The following is a 10,108-nucleotide window of genomic DNA, read 5'->3' as shown; positions in this document are numbered from 1 at the left end:
TCTTTATGAGGGTATCGTACTCCTTTTGCATTGCTTCTTTCCATTCATCATGAGAAGTAGCTTATTTGAAGGAAGTTGGTTCAAAATCTGTAGACAAGTTCAATTTACAATCATAAGAAACATCCATATCAACAGGTGAATTAGAGTCATCTACATCACCTCCATTTTGCAGGTTTGAATTTCTGGTTCCTGTCTTTCCAACTTCATCAAGATGAACACTTTCAAGTGTCTTTGTCAGCCACTTTGGGGGGACCTTTCTGAGATGATCCAGGCTGCTCCATTGATTGAGTTGGGACTGAATCAAGATTGAGTCTCCCAATTCTATCAATTACATCACTTAAAGCATCATCCGGAGTTTCATGCGGGGGAGAGTGTTCTTCAGAAGAAGATTCCACATGTTGATCTAGTATAGGAATCCCCCCTTCAAGATGTGGAATTTGATTATCGAATTCTTGAAATGATTTTGCTTTTGCGAATCTATCCAAGCGATCAAGTTGCCGCTCAACAACATTGTTAGTTTTGGATGATTCAAGAAAAATTACATCTCTAGATACAACAAACTTCTTATTTACTTCATCATAGAGGCGGTATGCTTTGGAGGTGTTTGAGTACCCCAGCAAGATACACTTACGACTTATAGCACCAAGTTTGTTTCTATATACCTTTGGTATCAAGGCATAACAGGTGGAACCAAAGACCCTGAGATGCTTTACCGAAGGAACATGTCCATACCACATTTCATAAGGATTCTTGTTTCTTATAGCATTAGATGGACATCTATTATGCAGCACATAGAACAACATCAGCCCAAAACATTATCTTTACATTTTTGAAGAAAAGCATGGATCGTACCATATTTAAGATTGTTCTATTCATTCTTTCAGCTACACCATTCTATTGGGGATTATAAGGCACAGTTGTTTGATGTTTGATCCCATGTTGGCGAAGATAGTTTTCAAATTCATTTGATGTGTATTCTTTTGCATTATCAGTGCGAATAGACCCAATATGATATTGTGCATCATTTTCAATCCATTTATGAAAATTCTTGAATGTTTGAAAAGCATCAAATTTGTTCTTCAATAAATAAACCCAACATATTCTGGTGTAGTCATCAATAAATGTCATGATATATTTATTTCCATTTGCAGAAGGAACAGGCATTGGACCACATAAATCTGAATGAATGAGTTCAAGCTTCCTATGTGCTCTTGAATGTGAATCATGAAAACACTGTTTGCTATGCTTTCCTAGAATGCAAGCATCACATTGCTTAAGTTTCCTAGGAATTGTAGGCAAACCAGCAACACCATTTTTCTTCAATAAGCGGAGACTATCATAGTTCAAATGTCCAAATCTAGCATGCCATAATAAACTTGATGGAAGTGTACCTTCTTCATGATGAGAATTGTATGAGAAATGTTGTGCATGAGCAGAGGTTCCTTGCAGTTTGAGAAGCCTTTCTTCTTCTATTCTCCTCATGACAAGTGAGTGGTCAAATGCTTTTCTTACCTCAAGCTTGCCATCAAACATATGAATGGAGTGACCTTGCTGGCGGATGTGGACCAAGGACAACAAGTTTCTTTTGAGTTGTGGGAGATATAGAACATGATCGAGAAGAAAGTCTGGAAGACCAGGAAGTTTAAGCCTGACTGTGCCAAGCCCTGATGGCTTGATTTTTGATTGATCTGAAAGTATACTGCTCCATCAACATTGTTAGTGAAATCTTCAAAAAAATCTTTTTTGTGAGTCATGTGGCAGGTTGCTCCTGAATCAAGCAACCAATCATTTTTCCAAGAAGCAAGTGAAGCATTAAATAAATCTTCATTTACTCCAATGTTACATTGTGCCTCAACATAGTGAGTGATTCAGGTGCTTTACCTTTGTCTGTATCATCAGTTTTACCTTTCTGTTGGTTTCTTTTCTACTCAATTTTGTCCCATGGTAGCTTGCATGTAGAGGCATCATGTGATCCATTTCTTTTGCAGCGTATGCAGTGCAAATCTGCCTTCTCTCCTTGAGAATGTCTGCCCCCCTTGCCTCTAAAATATCTTCCTCTTCCTCTTCATCCACCTCTTCCTCTTGTAGAATCTTGAGCAGGATGCTTTTCTTTATGAGCAAGGCACACAGTCTCTTCAGAAGATTCAGGGGCTGTCTTCTTTCCAAAAGCTTTCTCTCTTTCAGCAAACTTTTTCACAAGAGATTCAAAGGTTATATCTTTGAGATTTCCATTTGCTTGCAATGACTCAAGATAATTGGAGTAAGTAGGATAAAGTGCCTTGAGAAAAGCAATAAGAGGAATATCCAATTCAACCTTAGTGGATTTGACATCATGCATTATAGACTTTACTTCAGATGCAAGAGCAAGAGGATCATTATTTTGCAGTTCAAGAGTGAAGAGTTTAATCATGAGTTGAACGACTTCAAGTGCAGAATGTGCGTCATAGAGTTCTTTCAGCTTTTGTAAAGCTTCAAAGGCAGTTGAATATGACGAAATATGACGACTCACTTCTTCATTTACAGATGCTGCGATTAAAGCATAAGCTTTGTTGTTCTTGTTTTCCAAAATGACGAGCTCTTTGTCTGAGGTAGGTTGTACTGGGTCATTGTCTCCGTCTCCGACACACACTCCTTTCCACAACTCATTGAAAATGAGGGTGTGTTTTATCATCCGGGACCATTCAGGATAGTTCTCCTTGCCAATGAGAACTATTCCCACCATGGATATGATTGAATGCATTCTGTAGCAAAAAAAAACTTCTGCTGCAAAACTTTTACTCTTAATGGAAAAAAAATATATAGTTCTGATGTGACAGGACAACAAACTCAAATTTCAATCCACATTCATCTGCACAATGTTAAAGTATAGAATATGGCAGTATACTAAGTCCAAAAAATATTCTCAACAGCATAAAGCACTGCGTCCACCAAAAGGCTTTTGCATTATATACCATTTATACTGGTATAAATTTATCCTTGAGCATAACTGAAGTAGGTGTAGGTCGGAATCATACAACTTTGGAAAAAAATCCAACTGATCACAAAGAAAAAAAAAGGTGTTCAAACGCCAACACCAAGGAGTCCACGATCCCTTCCAAAACACATCTCCACGCATGAAAAGAAGGTCACTGCACATCTCCACGCATTTAAAGAAGGTCACAAAACATCTCCACGCATCAACAGCACATCTCCACGCATGAAAAGAAGGTCACCACATCTCCACGCATCAACAACACATCTCCATGCATGAAAAGAAGGTCACAGCACATCTCCACGCATCAACAACACATCTCCACACATGAAAAGAAGGTCACCACATCTCCACGCATCAACAACACATCTCCACGCATGAAAAGAAGGTCACCACATCTCCACGCATGAAAAGAAGGTCACAACACATCTCCACGCATCAACAGCACATCTCCACGCATGAAAAGAAGGTCACAACACATCTCCACGCATCAACAACACATCCATCGATCAAAGTAGACAGAAATTGCCTTAAATGTAAGCCAGAGTATAGAGCAGGCGTGGAACTGAATATGATGAGGAGTTTCAAAGCAAACTCCACAGGGTTATCGCCTACGACAAGGAAGAAAAAAGGCGAAACAGACTTTGGGCAGCGCTGCTTTTAGCGTATCAAGAGTTCAACAATGATGTCAGTGTTAATACACAGTCTTAATATGAAACCAGCGTTTAAAATGCGTACAACATTGATACACAGCTTTTTTTCATTCAAATATTCTTTAAAACTGCGCAAATCTCATTCCAACACGACTCTCTGTAATGGAATCTTTAACAAAACAGAGTATGAGGCCAAAAACTGATAAATGGCCATCCACTAATACATAGCGTTCACAGGATTTGCTCCGATAGACCATGAGACCATGGTTGTGCAGAGACTTGATGTTCAGGTGAATGCATAGCGCTTCTGAAACGTTTATGAAACCATGTCAGAACAACATAGACAGCGTTGGCAGTGTCAGGCAAAGGAACGTTTCATCGTTCAAGTGAATATGGCAGACAGGGCGCAACTAATTGTAAGGAGTAGTGCAGGTATAAGAAAGCAGACAAGGGAGTTACAAGGGACAAGAGCTAAAAAGGAGCTGGCTCTAATACCATGTCAGGCCAGGCAGTAACTCCATTAGGCAGAAATAATTTGACTGACTTATTCCATCAGGTAGGTCCTCATTATATACATGAGGGAGAGACTGTTCAGTTTGTCTCCCGATGACTGTTCATATTTCCTATTTATCTATTTACAATAATTCACCCAATCACAAGGATTAGGTGTCAACAAGATTTTCATATTACTTATATTGCTTATGTGAATGTTGACTTTCATTTAGATTGAAGTAGCCAAGCTCTTGCTATTTGGATATAAGCCATATATTGTAGCTCACTGGAACCAAAACGAACTTGGAAAATTCTTATTGGATATGTTAAACCAAGGAAATGAACTCTTAAAAATTAATATTCTCAATTAGGTTTTTTATTGAAGTCATTGACTAAAGCTTGATTAATTTCATTTTTTTATTTTTATTAAAGACTAAGAGGTTCTATAAACATAGTGGGTTTCAAAGGACATTATAGTTGCACAAATAACACTGTAAATGTGATGAGACATTATAATTGCACAAATAACACAGTAAATGTAGTGGATTCCAAGGACATTATAGTTGCACAAATAACAGATCAACAAATGACACAGGATGAGTGGAAGAATGGATTTATGTACTCACAACTAATGATGTAGATGTAGTAAAAACCCGTTGGTAGGTTCTTAAATATGTTCATGGTAAACAAAAATCATAAAATGTGTACTTCTTTTTTTTTATGCTACTCATTTTTTTGCTATTACCTTAAGACATTTCTTTTGCAACATGTGGTTCAATTGCTACTTAATCTAGCTATCAATTTCCTTTTGGGTCTAGATCAATTTCATTTTGAATCTATATGAAAAAATCAATTACAATGTTCAATTTCCTTTTGAGCAAGTCTATAAATATTAATAGCCTTAAAATTGACAACGCTAATAATGACAATTTTAATTTAAAATATTGTAACATTTTTTATTATACTTATAAACATTTTGAATGGACAAAATCTATTTTACATTATCACTGGTTTGATTTCCTAAATAACAAATCTATCAAACTTAAATATTCAACTTGTTATCATTTTTTAATACATTAATTAATTATGTATAGAATTATATGATATTGTATTTCTAAAATGCATAACAATATATAACTATAATATGTGTTAATGCTTTTTCCAAAATAAGGAATATGTTTATTACTATATAAGGTGCTCACACAAAAATAGTTTTGAAATACGAAAGTTTATATCATTAAACTAAATGAGCAGTAAGATGGATGACTTTTTGGAAAATTGTATTAAATATCAAATTACAAATATGTATTTGTGAAATTGATTACATTAATTAATAAATAAATACAAATAGCTATTTAATACTATAATTATGTGTAATGTTAAATTAGAAACCATGTATTATATTTTTGTTAATATTATATTATATTAATAATTTATATATATATATATATATATATATATATATATATATAAATATTAATAATATATTTGAAAATTATATATGTGTATATATTAATTTATTTTTAATTTCATTTTTTTATAAAATAAGAGGTCCACATATTAAGAGATTTAATTTCTCTGAATTTTTAGTAAATTTAGAATTAGAATGAATCTAAGTTAATTTAATTATTAATTAATTAATTAATTAATTTTAGTTTTATGTAATTTGACCCAATCAAAATGTTTTATTGATAATTATAATTATTAATTATTTTATTTTATTTTATTTTAACATGTTAAAATATTTACATTACATTACCACATTTCTACCATTATAAACTACAAACCTCTTAAATAAATTATTTCAAAATTGTATAAACCATTTGTTACATAAATTATCCATAAAGAGTTCATATTCAACTCAACCAATGGATATATATTCCGTATTATAAAAAAGGAGGTAACCCATATTGAAATTCAACTAATTATTGTGTTACATAGATATATTTGAAGGGAGAAAACGTATACACTTAATGACAGTGGGACAATAAGGAATGACTTTTAAATGCAGAAAACATATACATTACCTTAAATAATAGGCGGAATGTGAGGAAGATAGAAATCATGTAATAGGCTGAAAAATGGGATGGGATTACCTTAATGAGTTAAATGGGATTACTTTAAGAAACTATTATGTAATGAGTTAAATGGGATTACCTTATCATTGCTTAGCCTTTTCTGTGGAAATGAAAAGGTCTTTCGTTCAAATTTTCCCTAATTTAGCATGGAGCATGAACAAACCAACCATGAATAAATAAATAGTATGAAACAAAATTAAAAATGAATGCATTGAAGCAATATAGCAGGGTTTTCTTCCACCCCCGATTCGAAACCTGTCAGGGTTTTAGAAGTTTACAATTGACCAAAAAGTGGTTGTGGAGGGGTGGGCTCTATGTACAACTTTCAACACTCTATGTTGGGTATGGATCTGTAAATTTCTGTATTGTCTGTTGTATATTATTTATTTAGGAGGCGATAATCGTAGTCTGTCTAGTTTTGTGGGAATTAAACGACCATTTTTCTTGCCCATCTTCGATCTATGGGAAGTCTTTCGGGGTATTTTCATGGATTCATTTGAGCCTGCCGAGAATATTGACATTCCACTGGTTTGATTATTATATGATGATTTTACCGTGAGTTCCCAGCTACGAGAGCCCTTGAGCTTTTTCACTGGTTTGGTGAGGTCTTCCATGCATTTCACATATGCTAGACACATGAATGATTGCGACTTGCCATTGAAAAAATTTGGACAAACCCCTCCTGCAAATTACTCAAACAAACAACCAAAATCAGCAAAATATTGCAACAACCCCTGTTTGAAATGTAGACAGAGTGATTTTCTTAATCAATAAATTGTCGCTTGTCGACTTACTTGCGAGAGGGGAGTCTGTCTCTGAGAGATTTCATGTGGAAGAGAGGGCCGCCATGGGGTATCAGTGGAGGCGAGAAACCCCATGAAAAATTTTCGTTGTCCATCATGTCGTCCAAGGAAGCCGAGGAGGCCGTCCAATTTGTTGAAGAATTAGAAAAAGAAGAAGACGAAGATAAATCACATTTCAATATGAAGCGCTCTTCCGCCATGGCTGCTCATAAAGAAAATAGGGTTTCCAGATCTTGAATTTTTGTCACGGAATTTTTGTTTCTTTCCTTTTGCACAACTGAAATTCCCCTCCTGCCAGTGATCGTGTTGGTTGTTTTGTAGCAAGCAGCCGATAATGATGTCTCAGTGTATGTTCATAGAAATCAAACCATGTGGAATCATTTGGAGAGAGAGCTTTACTTAGGGTGGGTCATACCCATTGTTAAAGAAGAAGATAAGTTTCTCCTAGGTGGTTTTCTGCTTGTAGGTATCATTTTTAACATTTCCAGTTGGTGGTATTTGGCGTTTGTCCTCGAAAATTCGAACATATCATGTCCACATGGGGCCATACGGCCGAGGGATGGGGCTAACCGCCCACCCCCTCCAGCCTAGGCCCCTTAGCCTTGGGTTGTTGGTAACATCGATGTGATGTGGCTGAGGTTTGGGGCTAACCACCCAGCCCCGCCGTTGAAGTCCTCTCAATACTTGGTGCTTGGTCCTGTGGCTCCCATGTGCACAGGACCTGGGGCTATACTGCACTCCCTGTCGGTTTTGAGCTGTGCCACAGTCCTATGGAGACGAATAATACCAAGGGATAGGGCTTATAGCTCGTCCCCTCTACCAATATTCCTTGAGCCGAATGTCGAGGTCCTATGGATGGCAGGTGACTAGGGGTCGGTGCTGACCGCTTGGCCCCTCCTCCAAAAAGGTGTCAACATAAAACTTAAATAGTGTCGGTGCAATAGAGGAGTAAGAAACACCTTGAGGGCACAGTGGTAAGGCTTGGCATTCGGTCAAGGCAGGTCATGGGTTCGAACCCGCCCGAGGTTATCTGACCCTTAACAAAATTTTGACCAACCCGGGGTGCCACGTGGAAGTCTCTCATTGAACTACCACCAACCAACCAATAAAAACACATCAACTCGCACCTATATGGGGCTGTCACTTGGAAGTATAGGATTGGTTTGTACGTGCTCAGTAGGCACGCTGACATCAGCGATGTGACTGCCTGGTTAACAGTCTAGTCAACCAACCTGCAATTTTTTTAGTTGTTGAGCCAAATGATCAAAACATCATAACCTTGTCATATGACATCGGATTGAAGCAAAACAAGTGTTGTTGGAGTCAAAATAATGAATGCTTCGACTTGACATTGGTTTCAAAAGATTCAGGGCATTTTCATTTTTGAGCTAAATTTTGATCATCGAGTCATACTCCCCACTAGGAACTTTTGGACTCCAAAAGTTTACTTCTCCCAGTAAATAAAATGAGGCTGAAACTCAAAACTTTCCCAAAACTCAATGCTTAATGCACTGTTTTCAATTGGTGCCCTTCAAGCTCCAATCAAGGTACTCGACCTGTCTTCTGCGTGATGACCTTAACGTCCTGTCAAGAATCGAGCCACAATTCTTATCACTATGCAGGAACAAAAAAATTGATGAGTGGAATATAAACATTCTCTTTAAACCCATCTTTCACGACTCAAACAAATTCATCTTGAAGTTCCATTGTTGAATACAAAGTTGACTTTCCATCTTGGAAATCAAAAGCAATTCAATGCTTTCCATGCAATGATACAAACTTTGCTTTACTGTCCTCAAAATGTGTCTGTACACAAAAGTACTATGGCTGCAAAAATTCAATGACACATTTGGTTTTGCCTACAAAAACATAGTCATTTCTTGTACAATATTTAACAAAGATTCTATTCACAACAAACTTCATCTTGAACACTTGTATTGGTGAGTACATGACAAAAATGTAGACAAACTTGGATGACAAACACTGTACATCCTAAAAGTTCTTAAACATTTGGAATTATAAACAAGCCAACACGTAACATGTCAATGAAAAACATACTTGATGCACATAGTAATTATTCTTGTTCACTTAACAAAAGTACCCAAAGCAAGTAACAACAAACCCAACAAACTATAGAAAAACTCTAGCCAATCTTTGCCTCTCCTAGGCTTATGGGTTCTCTTTTTTTATCTACTTTTCTTTAAAGGTTGCCTTAGGAATGTTGTGAGTCCTCTTTGCCACATGTTGTGCTCCTTGGATTTGTTTTCATAACCTATTTATCCTTCTTGGGACAAAGTTCTAGATGTAGTTTCCAACATCTTTCATTCCCATGGCCATGCATGTTGCAGTGGGTACAAAAGTACTTTCTCTTTCTCACTGACAAGGAAGTATTCAAATGTGAAGGAGGTTCTTCATGTTTAATACCAAGAATTTTATCCATTATTTTGACCATGACCATGCGTTTCTCACAAACAACCACACAATGGTCAACCAAATCACAAAAGGTGCAAGGATACATGTCCCAAAAATAATCAAAATTACCAGCATTTGGAAAATTCCCATGACATTTATACCTGTCCCTAGGGATGCAACTTTGACGATGTGAACGGGACGATGACATGCAAGGTCCTTTGAAGCATTCATCTCTCTTAAGAGACAAATTGACATTATCACCACAATCTTGGTTTGACATATCATCCTCTGATGATTTCTTTTCCTCAAGTAGTTTATAGCATTCTCCAAACTCTCTTTGATCATATCCCAATCCTTGATATCTTGGTCTCTCTTTCACCATGATAGGATTTGTGATCCCTTGGCCATTGATTCTGAGGCTGCCTCCTTCATAACCCATCCGAGATAGCAGCTCCATACCAATGCCTTTAGTATGTTGTTCAAATGTTGCAAAAGACATGTTATTAACGTAAACAAAAGAATTTAAACTTGAGATGCTGATTACCTCCTTGGACTTGCCACCCATATTTTCTGCTTCATATATTGATGACGAGTTTGAAGATGATTCAATTCATCCACTTTTACCAAAAAGCATATGATGAGAATCTTTGAGATGTTGGCAAAATGCACATGCATCATTCTCCACATAAGGTCCATAAC

At 36.4% G+C, this 10,108-nt stretch overlaps 1 pseudogene; it reads right to left on the bottom strand.

Annotated features, from left to right (window-relative positions):
* Positions 1-6,577: 6,577 nt before the first annotated feature.
* LOC149185269 (uncharacterized) lies at positions 6,578-7,197 on the bottom strand (annotated as a pseudogene).
* Positions 7,198-10,108: the final 2,911 nt, after the last annotated feature.

This window comes from Pinus tabuliformis, chromosome 3_2 (assembly GCF_031772625.1).
Source record: "Pinus tabuliformis cultivar Carrire ecotype Pingquan chromosome 3_2, CPIR1, whole genome shotgun sequence".
NCBI classification, from domain to species: domain Eukaryota; kingdom Viridiplantae; phylum Streptophyta; class Pinopsida; order Pinales; family Pinaceae; genus Pinus; species Pinus tabuliformis.
This window is presented reverse-complemented; position numbering and strand designations above follow the sequence as displayed.